We start from the raw sequence: 22,991 nt of genomic DNA, 5'->3' as shown, positions 1-22,991 counted from the left end.
ATTTTTCCCTCTGGTATTATAATTTCGTGCGGCATTTTTCCTTTTCATAGGTATAAGCTTATTTACAACACTTAGAGGGATAAATATACCGTGAAGCGGTAGTCAAAATGCCCGACTTCTTAAACAGATGTCTTCAGGATAAGCGTGCCTGACCACAGCATGTTTGTCTTACAGCAGGTTACGGAGTGATGAACACTTCCGGAAGCTGAGATACCGCCGATCGTTATTTCATATGAAATTATTGGATGAAAATGTAGAAAATATGTCAACGTACTGATTTGTATTTCCCCAAGATTTACAATGATTTTAAACACAAATGTAACTAAACTAAGTTGTTTAAGAGTTCCAAAATGTGCTTTTTGCAGTTTAAATTCTGTTACATATGGAAATCTAAAAATTATGAAATTTTCACCGTTTTTATTAGTTGCTCACCGTGTGTTACACTTTTCGTTGGTGTAGTACCTGTAGATGCGCAAAACTGATTACGATGGGTCTTTTTAAAACTGAGAATGAGACAATTCCCTGAAAATTAGTTAATAATAATTTAGGGAACACTGTATGGGATTTTTCTTCTTTATATATGCTTGAATTGACTACAATATTAGCGTCATATTCAAAAAGAACTAACTGTCCTTGTTGTATATCAGACGGAGGATCTTTTACATAAATGAGAAACAGTGGTAGACATGAGACTGAGCCTCGGGGAACTGCATATGTGTTTCCTCCTCAGTCAGAGGAACCTCCCATTGTTACGTTGGATAACATTACTAAGTACACCTGTCTGCATCCTTTTGACTCCATATAACATTATACGTTTATCTCATTTATCCTAACTAATGCTTGTCGTGATTAGAGAGAGCATTGGTTAGTATTCCGCATTTCAGTGCAGGGTCCGTACTGCTCTTGGACTATGAGTCCACCGGCTCAGCCCACATAAAGGGTGATTCTTTACTGATGTTACAAACTTTCAGGGATGGTGAAAAAGGATAAATGTATTAATCTGAAAAAAGGGGCCTTGGTCCGGAATCGACTGAGTCGAAACTTAGAAGCAAAATTCGTTATGACAGTTCTGAGAGTTGTAAACATGTACCGGCAACATTGCTGCTAAATTTTTAGGTAGCTTATCCTGATGACCACTTAGGTCTACATGTTGACGTAATACCTCAACCAAAACTATGCAGATAGCATACTGTGTATAAACCTGTAGTACTGTGGTGGATGCTGGCTTCGTGTCTACCTTCGCTACGATAATGGGTTCATTATGCTGTTGATAGTAGCTTACCTGCATTCCTGTTTTCTTATTCATTATTACTCCTAATTGATTTTGTATTGACATGAGTTATCTTGGTGTAAAATATATGTAATGTGGTAGACTGCAGTCTGCATTTACAAGCTAAAGTACTAACGTTGATCAAATAGAGTTTTATATGATGACGGAACTGCAGACATGATTTTTGTGTTTTGGTGTACAAATTGAGGTAGCAGAGAAGCAAAAAGGTTGTACAAGACCAAATATGCGCATAGAAGACATCCGGCTAACGCCATATTTACAAGACTGTTCCAACAATTGAGTGAAACAGGACAGTTGGAACCACGGTACAAGGTGAGATGAGGAAGATGAACTACACGGACTCCCGACTCAGAGGATGCAGTGCTTGCTGTAGTTAAGCAAGAGCCAGCACTCAGCACTCGATCAGTTGCACGTGAAATAAAAGTTTCGTAGAGTACTGTGTGGCGATTATTACGGGAAATGAAGCTTCAGTTCTAGCATCCATAACAAGTGCATGGTTTGACTCCTACTGACTTCGGACCTCGCGTTGTGTTCATCCAACGGTTAATGCAGCGTCTTACAGTCTATCCTCACTTCCCTGCATATGTACGTGTCACAGATGGAGACGGAATTCTAAATAGTTGCAATAGTCACGTTTCACCAAATGAGGATCCCGACTCTGTAGATGTAAGGAACCATCAACCATGACTATCACTCAACGTGTGGGCAGACATAGTCATTGATTACGTACTACCTCCATGTCTTTCTCCTCCCCGCCTAAATTCACCAATGTACACAATGTTTATCAGAGACATACTACCCAGGTTTCTGAAACATTTCCCATTTGTTATACGTCAATGGATGTAGTTCCAGCATGATAGAACCCAATCTTACTTTGGACTCAGAGCTCGTGAATACCTGTGTCCGATATTCCGTGAAAAGCAGATAGCATACTGGTCCTGTTTCGTGGCAAGCACGTTCACCTGATCTGACTCCATTTCCCTTTTCTTATGGGGGCATATGAGAATTCTTATGTACGAGATGCCTGTCGAGGCGAAAAGGCATCTCCGTGCAAGCTCCGTGTATGCTACACGTTTCAAACGACACCGGGGATACAGGCAGGAACTGGTGTGAGAGAATTTTGTTCGATTATGTCTACATTGACGCTGGGAGACTTTAACTGGAATAAATGTTGTGAATGTAGAAGCTTGCGAAACTTTTGTAGGTAAATGGAATTCCCTCAAACTAACGGCCCCGACTTCCGATCCCTGCATCAGTGACATACAGACGTAGGGAATACTTACGAAGTAGATTTTCGCATATACCTTTGAGTCATTCGATGCATTCAGAAGATGCGGCCATACATGTTACATGATTTGATATTCGCAAACTCACTTACAAAAAGGTATAGGGCACTTCTGGTTGCGAGAATTGTGAAATTTGGCAGCAGGCGAGGTTTCACAAGCAAGGGAGAAACTCCTGAAATAATTTGTTGAAATCACTAGAAAAAAATTTTGTCATTTGTTTTTTGACGTTCTGTCTGTCCGTCTGTTAAGATGGTTTTTCTCAGGAACGTTAGCTATCACACACTATAATGTAAAAGCTTCTAAGTCAATCCAGTTGAAGGATACGGCCATATATGTCACATGTTTGGATATCTTGCGAGTATCAATGTCTTTAACAGTCGAAATTCTCAGTTGGCGGGATGGATGAACTCCCCATATCCGCAGTTAATTTTGTATGGAACTCAAGGTACGCGATTCCTTCTTGCACTTATCCGGATACATTTTATTTACAACTTCAGTGGCAAGGTGGAAATTGTTGGTAACGTGAATACGTACGTCAAATCTAGTAGTAAGTCAGAAACAGACCACAAAACGCTACACTTCATGGGGTTTTGACTAAATAAGCCGAAACGAATTAATTTCGTAGTTGCGTGCACTTATCAGATATAAGAAAATACAGTCGGTAAAAAACGACGCCCTACGAAGAAGTTATGCAAATTGGTCACATTCAGATAGGTATCATCGGAACATCTAGAACTGTAAACTTGCGCGGCCGAGGGATGAAACTGTGACGCTGCAGTCCAATTTCACGGCACAGCTGGCAAGGATAGTAAGAGGGCTACTCGGAAAGTGAGGTCCGATAGGTCGCGAAATGAAAGCGACAGTGAAAGTTCGATGCAACTTTGCACAGGTGGTGTTGGGAAGTGTCTCTAGTACGCCTGTCGATCACGTCACGTGACGTCACGCCAAGTGTGAGAGCCTGGTGTGAAATTTCGCCTGGAGCTATGCAGCCTACATAACGTATCTGTCATGCATTTCCTTCTTCATGACAATTCTCGTGCGCACGCTGCAGCGCCAGTGAGATTACCCCTGGAGCGTTTTAGATGGGAAGTGTTTGATCATCCATCATACACACCGAACTGTGCTCCTTCTGACATTGACACCTGCTCAAATGAACCGCTGGCAATGAAGACAACATTTTGGCACAGAAATGAAATGCAGACCAGCGTAGAGAATTGGCAGAAAGCACATGCAGCTGTCTGCTATGACGAGGGTAATGTAAAGGTGGTACAACGATACGACAGATGTCTAAGTCGGAGCTGCGACTCTATACAGAAGTATCTAGAAGATGTACCAAACTGCTACAGTTTAAACATTTTTATTTTCACCGTAGTTTCCATTTCTCGAACGATCGGTCCTCACTTTCCTAATTCCCTCTTGAATAAGGGGCATGTCGATACCAGGGCATAAGGTCTTTACGAATTTTATTCCATACACTCAGCTGGACAGTACCTTTGCCTCACAGACAGGCGTGTGAACAATATACACAAACATCAGCATTTGAGAAAGACATGTTGTTGGGGTCAAAGCAGCCAGCTTGAGTTATCAGCGAATCGTTCGACGTATGGATAAGAGCGATTCCACTATTTGACAGCGTTGGCAGGAATAGGTGAAACATGGCCGAGCACAGCGTTAAGAAAAAAGCGGTCGACCTAGAGACACGAGAAATGTAGGGACCGAGCAACCCCCTGAGAGCCACTCAGAGCCCTGGATTCTTCATTATAATGGATTCGAGGTGCAAGTGGTGCTTCAGTGACTACGAACATCTTTCATAGACGGCTCACAGAAACGGGGCAGAGTTCACAGCACCCCTTGCACAGCCCATGCAAAGGGCTCAAATGGCTCTGATCACTATAGGACTTAACATCTGAGGTCATCAGTCCCCTAGAACTTAGAACTACTTAAACCTAACTAATCTAAGGACATCACACACATCGATGCCCGAGGCAGGATTCGAACCTGCGACCATAGCAGCAGCGCGGTTCTGGACTGAAGCACGTAGGACCGCTCGGCCACAGTGGCCGGCAGCCCGTACACCAAGCCTCATTGACTGGAGTAGACCTGTCTTCAGTGATGAGTTCAGCATGCAGTAAAGCCATGATGGCCAGCAAAGACATGTCTGGAGACGCCCCAGACAGGGGTAGGATACCAATCTACCTGTCACTCGCCATACAGCCCCACAACCAAGAATTATAGACTGGGGTGCCATTTAATTTCATAGCAGGATACGTTTGCTGGTCATCTGCAACCGCCTTAAGACAAACCGCTACGTCGACGGTATTCTACACCCGGATTTGTTGTCCTGCGTTTCAAGTCATCTTGAGCTTACATTTCAGCAAGATGATGGCAGTCCGTACTAGGCGAGAATTGTTGTATTCGTGATTGCCAAACCATATGTTGGCCAGCAGGGTCACCGGATCTTTCCTCGATTGTGAACGTCTGGAGCATTACAGGCAGGATCCTTCAACCAGCTCGGGATTTTGGCGATGTAATCTACCAATTGGACGAAAATTGGGCCCTATACCCCTCGGTGGGTCTTCAACAACTTTGTCAGATCATGTCAAACCGAATAACTGGCTGCATAAGGGCCGCAGGTGGATCTACACGTTAGTGACTTGCTCATTATGTGAAGCTCGTCCTCTTCAATAAATCATTCTATTTTTCTGAAAATGCAATGATTTGTTTGTCTGTACATGTACGTCACATTCACTGACTTCGATCCTATTCGGTTAACTCCTTCGTAGAGTGATTTTTTTTTATCGTAGAGTGTATTTATCCATCAGCTAACGACTACGTGCTCTCACAAATGAGTAAAGTGACAGTTATTATGTGTGAACTATCAGTACGCTGAACCGGTGTGATGATTTAACATAATTACGTAGTTTGCATGTAAACAAGTCACTCACACAATGATGAGGAAATTGTAGTAAAGGGAGGGGTTTCTCAGGATGTCGTATATTATTCTGGCGTACAGTACACTACGTAACATTCTGCCCGATTGCTGTAGTGGGCGTTCTTCCCACTGGCGGACTGGTGTGACCCGCTCTTTTCGAGCGCAGTCACGCTGGGAGCTGTCGCTTGTTGCTGACGCATTCGCCACTTGAGATCGTGGGTTTACCAGAAGCCTCCAGCTACCTCTGATACAAGTAATCTGCACCCTAGATTACGCGCGCAAACTTGGGCCGTTCTACGAGGACCGCCACCCGCCCGGAATGCATAATGCACGGAGGTAGGCGGCGCGCAGTCAGCAGCTGCGACGGAACACAGCCATCGCGCCATGTCAGCAGCAGGCCGCTTCTGAGGCCAGTCAGCTGTCTCTGCCGTCCTCCGAGAGCCGTCTGTTCTACACTTAACGGTGCAGATAGAGGCTGTAAGATGTGCTTCTGCCACCTTGCCATCTCGAGTCGTTACAGGGACATTCAATAAGTATCGTAAGAAATTTTCTTTTTTGTGAAAGGAAGTTGGTTCTATTCGGGATTCCAATGCACCATGTTATTCCTCTCTCTTTTGGTTACAAGACCGTCTTTCGCAACACTATCCTCGTTCGTTGTGACGAATTTACGCCACCTTTCTGGGAAGACCTGTATGTCCGCATGGTACCACTCTACTGTTCAATGTAGGAGCCAACGTATTGCTGCAGCAATAAGCCCTGCCATCCACCCTCTCTCTCCTATTCACAACATACTGCATCTCGTGGAGTCTGTCCTTCATTGAGCCAAACAGATTGAAGTCGGAAGGTACGATATCTGGCCTGTAGAATTGATGAGCAACGGCAGTCCAACGAAGTTTCGTGAACTCCTCTCGAGTGCACAGATTTGTGTGACGCCTTACTTTGTGCTGTAGAAGGAGAAACTCGTTTGCATCCGTCGATTACCTTGAACGAGAGTGTCCGGAAGTTCTAGCACTGCAGGTGTCATAGTTGTGTGCGGCTGGCCGGCACGTGAGAGATAGGACCAGTTTGCGAAACTTTCTGGCCTCGTCCGACGACTCGTCCTGCTTTTGTTCACTACCAAGCCTTCATAGACATTCTGTAAGCCCCTGTGAATGTCAGCGATGCTCTCATTTTCCGCCAAAAGAAACTCAATGATAGCCCTCTGCTTGGAACACACCTCAGTTACAGACGCCATTTTGAAGGCTATGTAAAGATCTTCCACCCATCAGAACTTTATGAAAATACAGGAGCCGAATCGGGAACATTCGACAAAATCTGCATTTTTTTAACCGAAACTTGCCGAGAAAAAGGATTTGTTGCCTCACTTATTGAACGCCCCTTGCAAATTACGTGAAAGTCCTCCATTCTTGTTTGAGGGAAAGGAACCCAGTTTTATGTTCGACAGTACATCATCGTAAAGTTCAGTTACATACCCATCCCATGTTCACTGGAGACGGGCTTAGCTCATTTTCTTGAATGATGACCATGATTATTTACAGTCCTGACAATTTGCTGATGACTGATGTAAAATCGTAATACTAACGTAAGAACGTTGTATATATCTGTTAAGGGGATTTTCCAATCTAGAGGTATCAAGAAATTTTTTTCATTTCTTCACGCCTTATGATCTTAAGAATATGTGATCAAAAAGATTTTGTCGGGACATTATTCAATATAACTGAAAATTACGTTACAATGGGAGCACGCATACGCCCACTCTGCACACGCTCTAGTCGGATCAATATCACTTTCTCTGTAAATCTTTTGTAACATTCCAAGTCGAATATGGACGTTGGTGTTGTACTTGCCAAATTAATTTCTCAATAATAAGCCTGCAACGAAAGTCGTATGAAAAAAGCGATTACGACAATACCTTATCACAGGAGTTTAATGAATGACTATCCGCAGCACGATTACTGTTCTGAAAGTTGGTGTAAATGGAAGCTAGTTGAGATGTTTTCAAGATTTAGAAGGCGTTCTGTAACTAGAGCAAAGCAGCGATTAGTATGAAACGGTAGAAATCAAATAAAAGCAGTCGCGGACGAATAAAAATCTGAAAACGCGATCGAGACCGTTTTAATTTGATTCTGAGATGCTTTTGATGGTAAGCCACCACTGAAGAATGAAGTTATTGAATCTAGTGCTGATTGAAGCTATGACTGACGACAATTAATATAAATTATTAACAGTCGCCCGTGCTTCATGTTTAGCAACGTATTTAAAGGCATCCGTTATAAAATGACAGTCATGAGAATCGTTATCAGCACCACGGGTTGTTCATTCGCCATGGAAAGTGATAAGAAACGCCTCAAGCGTTCGGACCGGCCCTCGTTTCAGACCAGCGTCGAGGCTTGAAATGCAGCTAAAGGGACTCGCGCTTTATAAAACGAAATCTTAGAACAAAGGGAAGGTTTACTGCAAGGCAGAGGAAAACAGATTAATAACAAATCGAAAATTTTGCAGTTATATGCGCAAAAATCGAACTTGAAACATTAAATGAAAATATGTCAAGACAACATTCTTGAAACTGGTTCGAATAATTAGAAACAAAAGAAAAGAAAATAAGAAGAAAGAACCACTCGGTAAAATTCGATGCTGTTTTGGAATCAAGAAAACAGACACTTGTAATTTTCGCGTGTAGTTCGAGAAACATTACATTTTTGATAATGTTCGTTATTTATATTATTTTAAAAGCAACAAAATACGTCGAATTTCATTAGTTAAGTGTTCAAGTGGCCCCCATTTTGAAGTGAAAATTTGATTTTCGTGGTTCACGAATTTAGATTTTAATTCAGATAATGAACGTATGTTTAATTTTGGTTGCAGTTCTATACTTCATACTCAGCCGTTCGAAGTGTTTAGTTACGCAATCCACGCAGAGACACTTTGGCCGCCGTTTTGTCCTGCATAGGCTCACCAGTTTTTTACCCAATATTATTTAAATAATACTTTGTGAATATACTTTCTTTTGTTGATAAATATTTGTTCGAAAAAATAATTTTTACCGATGAAAAATGTTGAAAGTAAGCATAAAAAGTGTCTGCGAGGCCAGGAAACCCATTTAAATTTATGTGGATATTATCAACTGTTGTGGTAACTACTAGATTTGTTCAGTAAAGAAATATCTTTTCCTTTTTTTTCTTCCAAACGTTATATATCGTGCTACAATTTAATGTTGTGATATTCTCTTAGTTTAATGTGTAACAAATACTAGTTCCACTGTTGGCACTCCAGGTTCCTGCCTATGAGAGACAGGCAATGTGAGACATGTTCACTATCGCCTACAGCAGCAGTGGAGCTGACGCACGATGAACAACATGCCGTTTTGAAATTCTGTTTTCGTTTCAACAAATCTTCAGCTGAGATGGGGTATGGAGAACATGCTCTATCCTAAAGCAGAGATTGGACCTGGTTCAAATTGTTTTAAAGAAGGGATACAGTCAATTTCAAAGGAAAGTGGATCCAGCACTCCTGTTACTGCTCTTACGGAAGAAGAGCAGTAAACACCGCTGCTGCCATTGTTAGAGTGTATCGAAGAATTAGGTTAGTAATACGTTCTACTAGATTGAAGATATCGTTGGTTGATATCCAAAAGCTGATAACAGAAAATTTACGCATGAGATCTATCTGTGCGCAGTGGGTTCCAAGACTGCTGAAAACCGAACAAGGGAACTTTAGTGTGCACGTCTGCATGCAGTTGAAGCTGCTGTGATGGAAGATTCGGAGCTCGTTTCAATAGTAATCTCTCTTGAAGAAACTTGGCAACATCGTTTTGATCCTCAGAGCAAACAGCTAAGTTCAGTATGGAATTCTCCATCACCAACCCCCCCTCCCCCCCCCCCCAAAAAAAAGTGGTAGCTTCCTTCAAGGAAAGTTAAGGTCATATCATTTTTTGATATTCACGGAATGGTTTTCAGCATGTTGTACCTGCAACAACATCACGCCTGGACAATGCTACAATGATCTACTGAAAACTTCGCTTGTCCACATCAGCCACAAAACCCACATCCCCGTGAAACAGGCTAGATGCTGCACCACGGTAATGCACGTTTGCAAATTGCAAATGTGTTTAGTGAATATCTTGCAAATACCCATGAGAAGAGCGTCTGTCACACTCCCTATAGTATGAAATCTGACTTTTGTGACTTTTTTCTTATTCCTAATGTGAAAAAACACCTTCGTGAGGGCGATTTCCATCATGAGAAGCTGTTCAGAATGCTGCGGAGGCGACTCAGAAAGACTTTTCAAAAATTGTTTCCAGCATGTCTTTTCAGACCGGCAGAAACGTCCAGAGGACGCTATTTTGAGGAGGCCATAATTTTGATGATCGGTAAATGTATGTTATCAAAAAAAAAAAAAATGATCTTAATTTACTGAACGACCCTCGCTTACAGATTTACGTCGCCAATGGTGCTGTTATCAGTTAACCACTGAAAGAGCACAGCGGCTATGACCAGTTTACTGAAACTACTAAAACGCCAGTCCAAATCAAGTTTTACTAAAACAAACACATTCATGATAATTTTTCTCACTGAAAGCTTAAATTTTTTGTTGAGTCATCAGTCTCCTAACGTTTGACGCGGCCCGCCCCGAATTCCTCTCCTGTGCCACTTTTCTCTTCTCAGGGTGGCTCTTACAGCCTATGTCTTCAATTGTTTGCTGGTTGTGCTTCAGTCCCTCTCTCTCTACAGTTTTTACCCTCCATACCTTCCTCTAGAACCATGGAAGTTGTTCTCCGATGTCTTAACACGTGTCCTATCATCCTGCACCTGAAAGCCGTACTTAGTCGTAAATACTGAAGTAAAATATAGTTGTATACTAAATTCGACTTCTAGTAAGTCGATCTGAGTCCTGAGGGTCATACACACCATACCTACAGTTCTTGTCAAGCGAATCCATCCCTGTCTTTCTATGCAGGGTAATGTTTCGCCGAACAACTTGAACACAGAACCTTATAATACCCCATGGGACATGCACTAACTATCTTCTAATAGTAACCACAAACGATGGGCTAATACTGGCAGTGAGGAAACGATTCGATGTGCTTACATAATGACTTCTCTAGTAACAAATTAGATAGTTGCATTCGTATCTAAATTGAGTCATTACATATGTAGACGTACCGTTTGCTGTGTGTACAATCGGTGGTGCTGATACTGTCTGATACTGTCGTGTGTCTAACAAACAACTCATTGTAAGTAATTGACTACGGCCTTCATGAAATTTTATTCAGTGAACATCCAAACAAGATGATGTCCTGGTCTCATGTTTATCGCTGTAGCGTACTGAGATTGTACGAGACTGCCTTAGGACTGAGTTCACCACTGGCAATAACTAACACAGACTAAAGACGTACGGAGTGAAGACAGTTACCCAGTTCACAAGGGAATGGGTTCACTCGGTGGTTCAGAGCATTCCACCTGTCATGAAATCAACAAACTAATGCAGCTGCTGTGGCTCCCTGTCCTCCTTTCACGCATTACTTTTTTAAAATGTACTGCAGTATCGTCATGATTTTTGGTAGTCCACAAAGAATCATGACTGTTATTTGCAGAGGAATTACCAGTTTCAGAATTAGTTTATGTCACGTACTGATTGCAGTAATGCTTGCCGAGATATGACGATTTACATCTCCCCTTTCTGAGGGAGAAAACTGGTGAAGAGACGACTCGAAATGATGACGTGCTGAAACTGTGATTCTCCGGGATGTGAATTCTGTTTGTTGGAGTGTCAAGTTGGCGGTCTCTTAATAACGAAGAGTAGCAGAGACTTAGAAACTTACCATTTCAAGACCTAACAGAAATGTAATGAAATGCATTTAATTCCTTGATTGAAGCGAAGGTAGATTTTAATGGTGCGTCATCTTTCAAATGGCTACGTAACAGCATTCAGTCTGGTGATAATAGCCACGGGTGTAATAACTACTCAAAAGTCTTACTAAATCTGGTGGGTGGTTACATTGAATGTAATAATATTACAAAATTAGGATCCTCAGGAAGTAATTATTCTTACTTAGATTACGGAGGTGCGTTAGGGTCGGCACGATAGCTATTCAATTTAGGTATTTACTTACCTTGAAGTACATGATAGATATTCTGGGTCCGAAGATTATTAATGTGTGTGACAGTTTTGTACGTAGTTGCTTTATCTACAATGAAGTACATTACCTGCAATAGAGGATTCGTATATAGGTACATATGGTTTGGTTCTCTTCGGAATCCTGAGATACAGTTCTCTTTGATGTATGGTTCAAATGGCTCTGAGCACTATGGGACTCAACTGCTGAGGTCATTAGTCCCCTAGAACTTGGAACTAGTTAAACCTAACTAACCTGAAGACATCACAAACATCCATGCCCGAGGCAGGTTTCGAACCTGCGACCGTAGCGGTCTTGCGGTTCCAGACTGCAGCGCCTTTAACCTCACGGCCACTTCGGCCGGCCCTTGATGTATGAATCATCGTGATTTATGTTGGTCTTACAACCTCATTGCCACCTCTCTTTCGCCATACGAATTATTTGGAGACTGTTCTCTTCAGTGAAGTTCACTCACGTCACGTATGAATTTCATACCCGCTAATACCCGTCTATGGATGACAAAAGGTCCGCAATAATCTTTAGTACACCAGTATTGAGTGATAAAGTCGTAAAATGTTGTGAATGATCGGAAACAGCCTTTGGATATAGCTAACAACCATGAGTAACCTCCAACTACGTTACGAAACTTGGTGTCACGCTCGGAAGTAAATGCAGTTCCCAGGTAGTTGTGCTAGTACAAGTGAAGACGATATTGTTCGTAGTGATACGTGCATAGTTTAAACGGCCTACAAGAACGTAACTTTGATGAAAGTCTACAGCTTGAGCGATGTGATTTAACAGAACCTGATAAAACAACAAGAACTTCAACTATATCTTTGATCAAAAGCATTTCGCCACAGAAGTTTATTACTTCAAAATCTGAATGTGCTACACACTTTGAAAGGTAAAGGCAAAAAAGTGGTTGTGCTCACGTTGCTCTTTGTAATGAAACAAGGCTGAAGAAAAATCAAGACACTCTCACCGGATTTGTAGACCTAGAAAGAGATAGCGGCACTCTTATATGGTGCAAGATGTTCAGAATTCTGAGAAAAATATTAGTAAGTTACAGAGAAAGACGAATAATATACAATACGGACAAGAACCAAAGGAAACAATAAGACTGGAAGACCAAGAACGAAGTTCTCAGATTAAAAACATTTTTAGGCAGTAATTCAATGTTTAGCCGATACTGTTGAATCTGTACATCGAAGGAGCAATGACGGAAATAACAGAACGGTTCAAGAGCTAGATTACAGTTCAGTGTGAAAGGACACCAGTGATGGGATTCGCTGATGTCATTTCCGTCCCCAGTGAAAGTGAAGAAGAATTGTAGGGTCTGTTGGATGAAGTGAACAATCTAATGATACACAATATGGATTAAAGGTAAACGAGGAGAAACGAAGGTAATGAAGTGTAGCAGAAATGAAACTTAACATCAACATTGTGGATTACTAAGTAGACGAAGTTAAAGAATTCTCCTTCCTTGGGCGCATAATCACCTATAATACAGGAAGCTATGAGGACATTAGAACCAGACCGACGGGAACCAAAAGACTATCCCCGGTCAAGAAATATCTTCTCGTACCAAACATAGGCTTTAATTTGAGGAAGAAATTTCTGAGAATGTACTTCTGGAGCACAATATTGTATGGTGGTGAATCAGAGAGAATGATAAAATCGTAACAGGAGAGACCCTCGGAGTGTGAGATGTAATGCTGCAGAAGAATGTTTGAAAATCAAGAGGACAAGTAAGGACTGAGGCGGTTTTTCGCAGAATAGGCGAAGACTGGAACATACAGAAAATACTGTGAAGAGGAAGGGATAGGACGATAGGACACGTGTTAAGGCATCAGGGAATATCCTCCATGGTACTAGAGCAAAGTGAGGAAGAAAAGGATTGTAAGGAAAGGCAGAGATTACAATACATCCTATAAATAAATCAGAACTCTAGGGCGCTAGTGCTAATCGGAGGTGAAGGCGTTAGCGGAGGAGAGGAATCCGTGGCGGGCCGCATCAAACCAGTCGTAACACTGATGAGTCATCAAAAAATTATGAGTTTAAAGACAGCACGTACTTTTCGAGTTTGAGACAGCAGTTGTTTATTTGGAGTAAAGAGTGGTGGCTGTGGATACATAACAAAAATATAACTTAGTTGTCAGTTATCAATCTGCCCACATCTCTTAAGCGTTTAGCATTAGATAACAGTGGAATGTCAATTTATTTTGCCAAACTACTAAATCCCGTAACAGACAAAAAAATTAAAGGTTTTTTTGTATAGCTTACAATGAGGTTACCTTTCCATATTTCCTAGGACATTAGTAAGTAAGTAAGGAGCTCTAATTATGGATGTAAAGGGACAAAAGTTCACATTTACCTTTATAGTGAAAATCCTATGTCAAATTTTGAAGATTCGTATATAATCAATATGATGGAAGAATGAAAGTAACGAGAAGTATTGCCTATGCAGTGTATATTTCACAACAGCAGCTTCATTTTTTATGTTAATAGCACGAGCGTCAGGAGTAATAGTAAGTATTTTATGATATGGCAGTATAGGCTAAACTTCACTGAGTATTTCATGTGACAAGCGTTCAAATTCTATTGCTTACAGAGATACAGCTGTGAGAGTGTAATCAAAACAAATACTCACAGAAGTTGTAGAGAGGGTCCAAGTTGATTTTCATAAGTTCCACCTCCGCTGGTCATCCAATTTCGAATTCATTACGATACCATAAGTAGCTCTCGTGAGGTCTTCTTGGCGTCCTATTATGAGAACAGCACAATTCAAAATCTGAACCAGCGTATTACATTATTTGTAGATTAAATTTTTCAACAGCCCCCACATAAAAAAATATAAGGAGGTGATGTCGAGGGTCTTTGGTGGGCAATAAAAGTGAAAATTTCTGCCGGTTCGTTTGTTCTGGGACTATTTTGTTTAGATGATGTAGAGGTACCAGTATACGGGTTTATTCAGCTGCCCCTACCAAATCGTTTTATGCAACCCGCACTATGTTTCTAATTAGAACGGTATCCAAACGGTGACGTAATCGACGTAAGTTGCCACTCAGAGCTTTGGGCGTTTTTTAGCAAACTGAATCATAATGTAAAAGTGCAAGTGAGGGTTATTGATTAGAGATTAGAGATTAGTGAAGAGGTGCACGGTATTTCCGGTTCAAGATATTCTTTACTTCTGCTACACTTCTTTACTTCTGCTACACTTCTTTACTTCTGCTACACATACACATATAAATGTCTCCAAATTTTTCTTTGCGTAAATAGCAGTGTAGTCACATAGGTCTCTGATGTCTCTGTAAGTTCATTCCATTTAAAGCAAATACTCTATTGTTAATGGTTGGTTGGTTGGTTGGTTTGGGGAAGGAGACCAGACAGCGTGGTCATCGGTCTCATCGGATTAGGGAAGGATGGGGAAGGAAGTCGGCCGTGCCCTTTCAGAGGAACCATCCCGGCATTTGCCTGGAGTGATTTAGGGAAATCACGGAAAACCTAAATCAGGATGGCCGGACGCGGGATTGAACCGTCGTCCTTCCGAATGCGAGTCCAGTGTGTAACCACTGCGCCACCTCGCTCGGTATATTGTTAATGGGTCCCGGTTATATACAGCAAAGCTGTTACTTCTAAACTTCCCAGTTTAGTATTTCCTGCTCATATCGTTGTTTCCGAGTGTAAAACGCACTTTATAAAGCAGTTTTCTGAACAATTTACGAAATATTAAGTTCTATAAACGAAATAAACTTGCAGACATCCAAAGGTTGTATGACTGCTCCGCTAAATACATAAAGGAAGAAGAAAGATCGAAGACACCTGAATAAGTATGATATAAGGTGATATTTATTTTTTTTTTTTTTTTAGTCTGAAATCTTCTGACTGGTTTGATGCAGCCCGTCACGAATTTGTCTCCTATGGCGACTTTTTCATCAAGGAGTAGCACTTTCAAACTAAACTACGTCCTCAATCATTTGCTGCATGTCTTCCAGTCTCTGTCTTCCTCTACAGCTCCCTCTAATAGCATGTGGTTATTTCCTGATGTCTTAATAGATTTCCTACCATCCCGTCGCTGCCTCTTGTCAGTGAAAACACTGACGACTCCTTCCTCGCCGATTCTGCTGACAACCTCCTCCTTCCTGACCTTATCTGTCCACCTAATTTTCAACCTTCTTCAGAAGTACCACGTCTTTATCATACAATTCTGTGCCGCAGACGTACATTCTCAGAAGTTCCTTCCTCAAATTAAGGTCTATGTTTGATATCAGTAGACTTCTCTCGGTCAGGAGTGCCAGGGATAGCCTGCTCTTTATGTCTTCTTTGCTCCATCCGTCATTGGTTATTTTGTTGCATAGATAACAGAATTCTTTAACTTCATTCACTTCGTGATCAACAATCCTGATGTTAAGTTCCTCGCTGTTCTCATTTCTGCTACCTCTCATCACTTTCGTCTTTCTTCGGTTTGCTGTCAATCCGTATTTTGTATTTATTAGACTGTCCACTCCATCCAGCAAATCCAGTAATTCTTATTCACTGTTACTCAGGATAGAAATGTCATCAGCGAATCGTATTATCGATAGCCATTCACTTTGAGTTCTGATTCTACTTTTGAACCCTTTGTGTATTTCAATAACTGCTTCTTCAATGTATAGATTGTACAGTATGTGCGAGAGACTACATCCCTGTCTTACACCCTTTTTAATCCGGTCACTTCGTTCTTGGTCTTCCACGCTTGCTATTCCCTCTTGTTTCTCGTGCACATTCTGTATTATCTGTCTTTCCCTATAGCTTACCTTCATTTTTCTCAGAATTTCAAACATCTAGCACCATTTGACACTGTCGAACGCTTTTTCCAGTTCTACAAATTCTATGAATGTGTCTTGAGTTTCTTCAGTACTGATTATATTATCAATCACAACGTCATAACTGATTCTGTGGTGCCTTTATCTTCCTATAGCCAAACTGATCGTCCTCTGACACACTTATAGTTTTCTTTTACATTTTTCTGTATACTATTCTTTTCAGCAATTTGGATGCAAGAGCTATCAAGCTGAGTGTGCGATAAATCTCGCACCTTTTGCCTCAAGCAATCTTTTTGGAGTTGTGTGGATGACGTTTTTTCGAAAGTCAGATGATAAACCGACAGACTCAAACATTCTGAACACCAACGTGAGTAGTCGTTTTGTTGCCATTGGCTCAATTATTTTGGAAATTCCAGTGGAACGTTATTGATCTCTTCTGCCTTATTTGATTTTAAGTCTTCCAAAGGCATTTTAAATTCAGACATTCTATCTCTTCTATACTGTCTCCTGTTTCTTCTTCTATCACGTCTGACAAGTCCTCCACCTCATACAGACCTTCAGTGTACTCATTCGACTTATTCAAAAATGGCTCTGAGCACTATGCGACTTAACTTCTGAGGTCATCAGTCGCCTAGAACTTAGAACTATTTAAACCCAGCCAACCTAAGGACATCACACACATCCATGCCCGAGGTAGGATTCGAACCTGCGATCGTAGCGGTCGCTCAGTTCCAGACTGTAGCGCCTAGAACCGCAAGATCACTCCGGCTGGCTTCGACCTATTCGCTCTCTTCTTTGCCTTTAACGGTGGAATTCTAATTGCCTCTTAATGTTACCCCCCCCCCTTTCTTTTACTTTCACCAAAGGTTGTATTCACTTTTCTATATGCTGAGTCGCTCCTTCCAACCAACATTTCCTTTTTGAATTCTTCACATTTTTCGGGCAAACATTTCGCCTTAGCTTCCGTGAATTTCCTATTTATTTTATTCCTAGGTGACTTCCATCTCTGTGCTCCTGAATATCACTGACCATTGATCAAGTGAAGTATTTCTTCTGTTAGCTATGGTTTCTTGGAAGTTACCTTGTTTGTTCCTATAAGTTCTACTGACCATTTTTGGAGATCTTTTTTCATCTTCTAGTGAACCACCTACTGAGCTATTCCTTATCTCAGTATCCATAGCCTCAGATAAATTCAAAACTACCTCTTCGTTCCTTAGTACTTCCGTATCCCACTTCCTTGCACAGTGGTTATTAATGACTAGTCTCTTAAGCTTCGACCTACTCTTCAACACTACTAAATTGTGATCTGAGTCAATTTCTGTTCCTAGGACCGTCTTACAGTCTAGTATCTGATTTGGTAACCTCTGCCCGACAGCGACGTAATCTAAGTGACATCTTGCCGTACCTCCCTGCCTTTACCAAGTACATCTCCTCCTTTTCTGATCAAGTAATGGATATATAACAATTACTAGCTGAAGTTTATTTTAGAACTCGTTTAGTCTTTCTCCTCTCTCATATATGGTACCAAGCCCATATTCTCCGGTAACCTTTATTCTGCTCCTTCCCCACAACCCCATTCTTTCTCACATGACTATTAGATTTTCATCTCCCTCTCCATACTGACTTACCCGTTTATTATCCTCAAATAAATTTACCTATCTCATCATCTTCGACTTGCGACGTCGGCATGTGTACCTGAACTATTGCTGTTGGTGATTCTGATGAGAACAAGTCTACCACTGAACTGTTCACAGTAACTCAATCACTGTTACCTTACTATTCATAACGAATCCTACTCCCGTTATACTATTTTCTGATGCTGTTGATATTGACCCTGTACTCATCTGACCAGAAATCCTCGTCTTCTTTCCATTTCACTTCAGTGACCCCCACTATATCTAGTTTGAGGCTTAGCGTTTCCTTATACAGTTTTTCTCTCTTTCCTACCACGTTCAGACTTCTCACATTCGACACCCCAACTCGTAGAACATTATCCTTTCGTTGATTATTTAATATTTTTCTTTTTAGCATTTCTCCCTTGCAGGTCCTCCTGGAATCTTATGCCAATGGAAAGATCATAGTCTTAGGTGGAGCTTTCAATTTATCAGATATAGACTGGGACACTCAGATGTTTAGGGAGAGAGTGACATTACATTGAGTGAACTATCCGAAAATTATCTCGAGCAATTAAACAGAGAGCCGACTCGTGGGGATAACATCTTGGACCTACTGATAACAAACAGACCCGAACTTTTCGATTCTGTAAGCGCAGAACAGGGAATCAGTGATCATAAGGCCGTTGCAGCATCACTGAATATGTAAGTAAATAGGAATATAAAAAAAGGGAGGAAGGTTTATCTGTTTAGCAAGCGTAATAGGGGGCAGATTTCAGACCACCTAACAGATCAAAACGAAAATTTCTGTTCCGACACTGACAAGTTCAAGGCAATCGTAAAATGGGTTTTAGACAGGTACGTGCTGAGTAAAACTGTGAGGGACGGGAAAAACCCACCGTGGTTCAACAGCAAAGTTAGGAAACTACTGCGAAAGCAAAGAGAGCTTCACTGCAAGTTTAAACGCAGCCAAAACGTCTCAGACAAACAGTAGCTAAACGATGTCAAAGTTAGCGTGAGGAGAGCTATGCATGAAGCGTTCAGTGAATTCGAAAGTACAATTCTATATACCGAGTTGACAGGAAATCCTAGAAAGTTCTGGTCTTACTTTAAATCAGTAAGTTGATCGAAACAGCATATGCAGACACTCTGGGATGATTGCATAGAAACAGAGGATGACACGCGTAAAGCTGAAATACTAAACACCTTTTTCCAAAGCTGTTTCACATAGGAAGACCGCACTGCAGTTCCTTCTCTAAATCCTCGCACGAACGAAAAAATGGCCGACATCGAAATAAGTGTCCAAGGAATAGAAAAGCAACTAAAATGACTCAACAGAGGAATGTCCACTAAACCTGACGGAAACAAATTCGATTATACACAGAGTACGCTAAAGAACATGCCCCCCTTCTAACAGCCGTGTACCGCAAGTCTCTAGAGGAACGGAAGGTTCCAAATGATTGGAAAAGATCACATGTAGTCCCAGTTTTCAAGAAGGGCCGTCGAGCAGATGCGCAAAATTATGGACCTATATCTCTGACGTCGATCTGTTGTAGAATTTTAGAACATGTTTTTTGCTCGCGTATCATGTCATTTCTGGAAACCCAGAATCTATTCTGTAGGAATCAACATGGATTCCGGAAACAGCGATCGTGTGAGATCCAACTCGCTTTATTTGTTCATGAGACTCAGAAAATATTAGATACAGGCTCCCAGGTAGATGCCATTTTCCTTGACTTCCGGAAGGCGTTCGATACAGTTCCGCACTGTCGCCTGATAAACAAAGTAAGAGCCTACGGAATATCAGACCAGCTGTGTGGCTGGATTGAAGAGTTTTTAGCAAACAGAACACAGCATGTTGTTCTCAATGGAGAGACGTCTACAGACGATAAGGTAACCTCTGGCATGCCACAAGGGAGTGTTATGGGGCCATTGCTTTTCACAATGTATATAAATGACCTAGTAGATAGTGTCGGAAGTTCCATGCGGCTTTTCGCGGATGATTCTGTAGTATACAGAGAGGTTGCAGCATTAGAAAATTGCAGCGAAATGCAGGAAGATCTGGAACGGATAGGCACTTGGTGCAGGGAGTGGCAACTGACCCTTAACATAGACAAATGTAATGTATTGCGAATACATAGAAAGAAGGGTCCTTCATTGCATGATTTTATGATAGCGGAACAAACACTGGTAGCAGTTACTTCTGTAAAATATCTGGGAGTATGCGTACGGAACGATTTGAAGTGGAATGATCATATAAAATTAATTGTTGGTAAGACGGGTGCCAGGTTGAGATTCATTGGGAGAGTCCTTAGAAAATGTAGTCCATCAACAAAAGAGGTGGCTTACAAAACGCTCGTTCGGCCTATACTTGAGTATTGCTCAACAGTGTGGGATCCGTACCAGGTCGGGTTGACAGAGGTGATAGAGAAGATCCAAAGAAGAGCGGCGGGTTTCGTCACAGGGTTATTTGGTAAGCGTGATAGCGTTGCGGAGAGGTTTAGCAAAGTCAAGTGGCAGACTCTTCAAGAAAGGCGCTCTGCATCGCGGTGTAGCTTGCTGTCCAGGTTTCGAGAGGGTGCGTTTCTGGATGAGGTATCGAATATATTGCCTCCCCCTACTTATACCTCCAGAGGAGATCACGAATGTAAAATTAGAGAGATTCTAGCGCGCACAGAGACTTTGCGGCAGTCGTTCTTCCCGCGAACCATACGCGAGTGGAACAGGAAAGGGAGGTAATGACAGTGGCATGTAAAGTGCCCTCCGCCACACACCATTGGGTTGCTTGCGGAGTATAAATGTAGATGTAGACGTAGATCATCACGACACATTACTTGCCACATCTCCTGTTGATACATATTATATATTTTTAATGCAGTGCTTTCCATTGCATTCTGCAGCATCATGCCGTTGATAATTGCTGATGCTTCCGCCTTTAAGGGCAGCTTCCCATCCCCGGGGCAAGAGAGTGCCATGAACGTCTGAACGCTTCTCCGCCCTCTTGGACAAGGCCGTTGGCAGAATGAGAAGTGTCTTCTTATGTCAGAAGTCATAGGCTGCCATTGTTGATGATTAGTCGAAACGCAAGCAGTGGCGGAGTTCGATCAGTGGATCGAGGACGCTTTGACTACTAAACAGAGGCGCTACTTCCACACGACGGGTGTTGGATAGGAAGAACAAGGCCAAAAATACCGTGTCGCTCATTACCAAGCCTCCCTTGTACTTTTTATAATATGAATGCTAACAGTCGCCCAAAGGTCTTAGAAGGTACTTGTATTGATTACGTGGCTGTCGCTTGTTTTGACACCATTCTAAAAACAGACGCTAACGAATTGGGAGGGGCAGTTGAATCACACTGGACATCTAGCAAACTTTGGTGTACATTGCGTTAGTAATTCGTGAACTGAAAAAGAAGAAAAGCAGCTGGCCAATTGACTACGGATTAGCGGCTACTGTGTTAGATTAAGTGACAAACTGTTTGAAACATCAATATTACAGAAAACCGAAACAAAAAAATTAAACTATGGCGCCATGGCTGACGCCTTCAGCGCCAGCCACAAGACACACAACAAAGTGCTACAGGTTGCCGCACCGTCAAGGCGCCTGCAATACCACCATACCGCATCCAGAATGCGACAGGCGCTGCAGTATGTGGGGGCGCCATATCCGCTAGATAAGAGCTGCCTTGGCCGGTATCAGCTCTCTTCCGAGGGCCAAGTGATACAACCCCAACTTCCTAGTACTACTCAGAAGTACGGCCTTGTAGGACGCCGCCAGCAGCTAGTTAACCAGTGCGAGTTCCAATTTCGACTCTGAGTTACCCACAGTACACTTGACATCGGAAGCTCAGCGAGTCTATCCGGCAGAGCGTTGCGTAAGCTAGACGGAACCCAGATATCGTCAGTGCAGTATTTATGGACTTAACTACGGCATTGTTTCTCTACTAAGGCAGTTTGTGTTGAGCATTTACTTTTAAGAACTTCCTTGTGTTAGACCAGTTCATGTCCGATCAGGACTATCTTTTCACTTACATTCATACAAAGCTGTTTCACTTGCTATCCAGAACCAAAAGTTATTATATACTTGTGCACTTTCTGTGTCAGCAATAACTACCCATACTTCTTAGCTACCTCGGTGTAGTTGTCTTCTTGCAGTAGGCACCCACGATGGTATACTAAAATAAGTACCAGATAATTTGTCACAGAAAAAAATTTTAAAGTAGCAGCAGCAGTATACTAAAATAAGTACCAGATATTTTGTCACAGAAAAAAATTTTAAAGTAGCAGCAGCAGCTGTGACCTCCCCTTCTCTCTTTGCTCCATTTCTTTCGCTGATCTTCCCTCTTCTTTCTTCCTTCTTCGTACCGCGGCTATATCTCTCGGTTTTCAATGCAGAAGTGTTGTGAGAAGGGGGCACATGTGTGTGGTATTTCACGATATCGTAGTGCTGTAAGGGAGCGTCACTCGTGCCTCTGGTTTGAGAATACAGATGACTGAAGTACGAACATTTCTCAAAAGAAAAACAGGTATGTGCTCTCTTTTCGTTTATAACTACAAATGGTAGCGTAGCTAGTACTAATTATCGTACTACTAAACTAAGTGAGCCTGACACCACTGATGAAGTTTCAACCTCGAAAGAAGTTTATTAATACCAATTTAGCTGAAATAAAAAGAAATTCTCATCCAATCCAGAAGTCACTCACAGTTAGAGTAATTAACTTCTGATGTGTGTATAGCGGGTATTGATACTTAAAAGATAGTTTCGATAATTCTGTCACTGTCAGTTTATGAGTTGCTAAGCAACGTATCAACAAGCTGACTATGCAATGATTAATATTTGTCGTATCCCGACAGTAAATCGCTTCTCGCTTGCTTTAAGCTTAAAGACGATTACTATGCCGCTCATATAAGTCTTTGATAGTTATTGTCAAGCTAATGTCCGTAAAGTGC

Source organism: Schistocerca serialis, chromosome 4, assembly GCF_023864345.2.
Source record: "Schistocerca serialis cubense isolate TAMUIC-IGC-003099 chromosome 4, iqSchSeri2.2, whole genome shotgun sequence".
In the NCBI taxonomy this organism is placed as follows: domain Eukaryota; kingdom Metazoa; phylum Arthropoda; class Insecta; order Orthoptera; family Acrididae; genus Schistocerca; species Schistocerca serialis.
The sequence above is the reverse complement of the archived record's forward strand: the minus strand, read 5'-3'. Positions refer to the sequence as shown.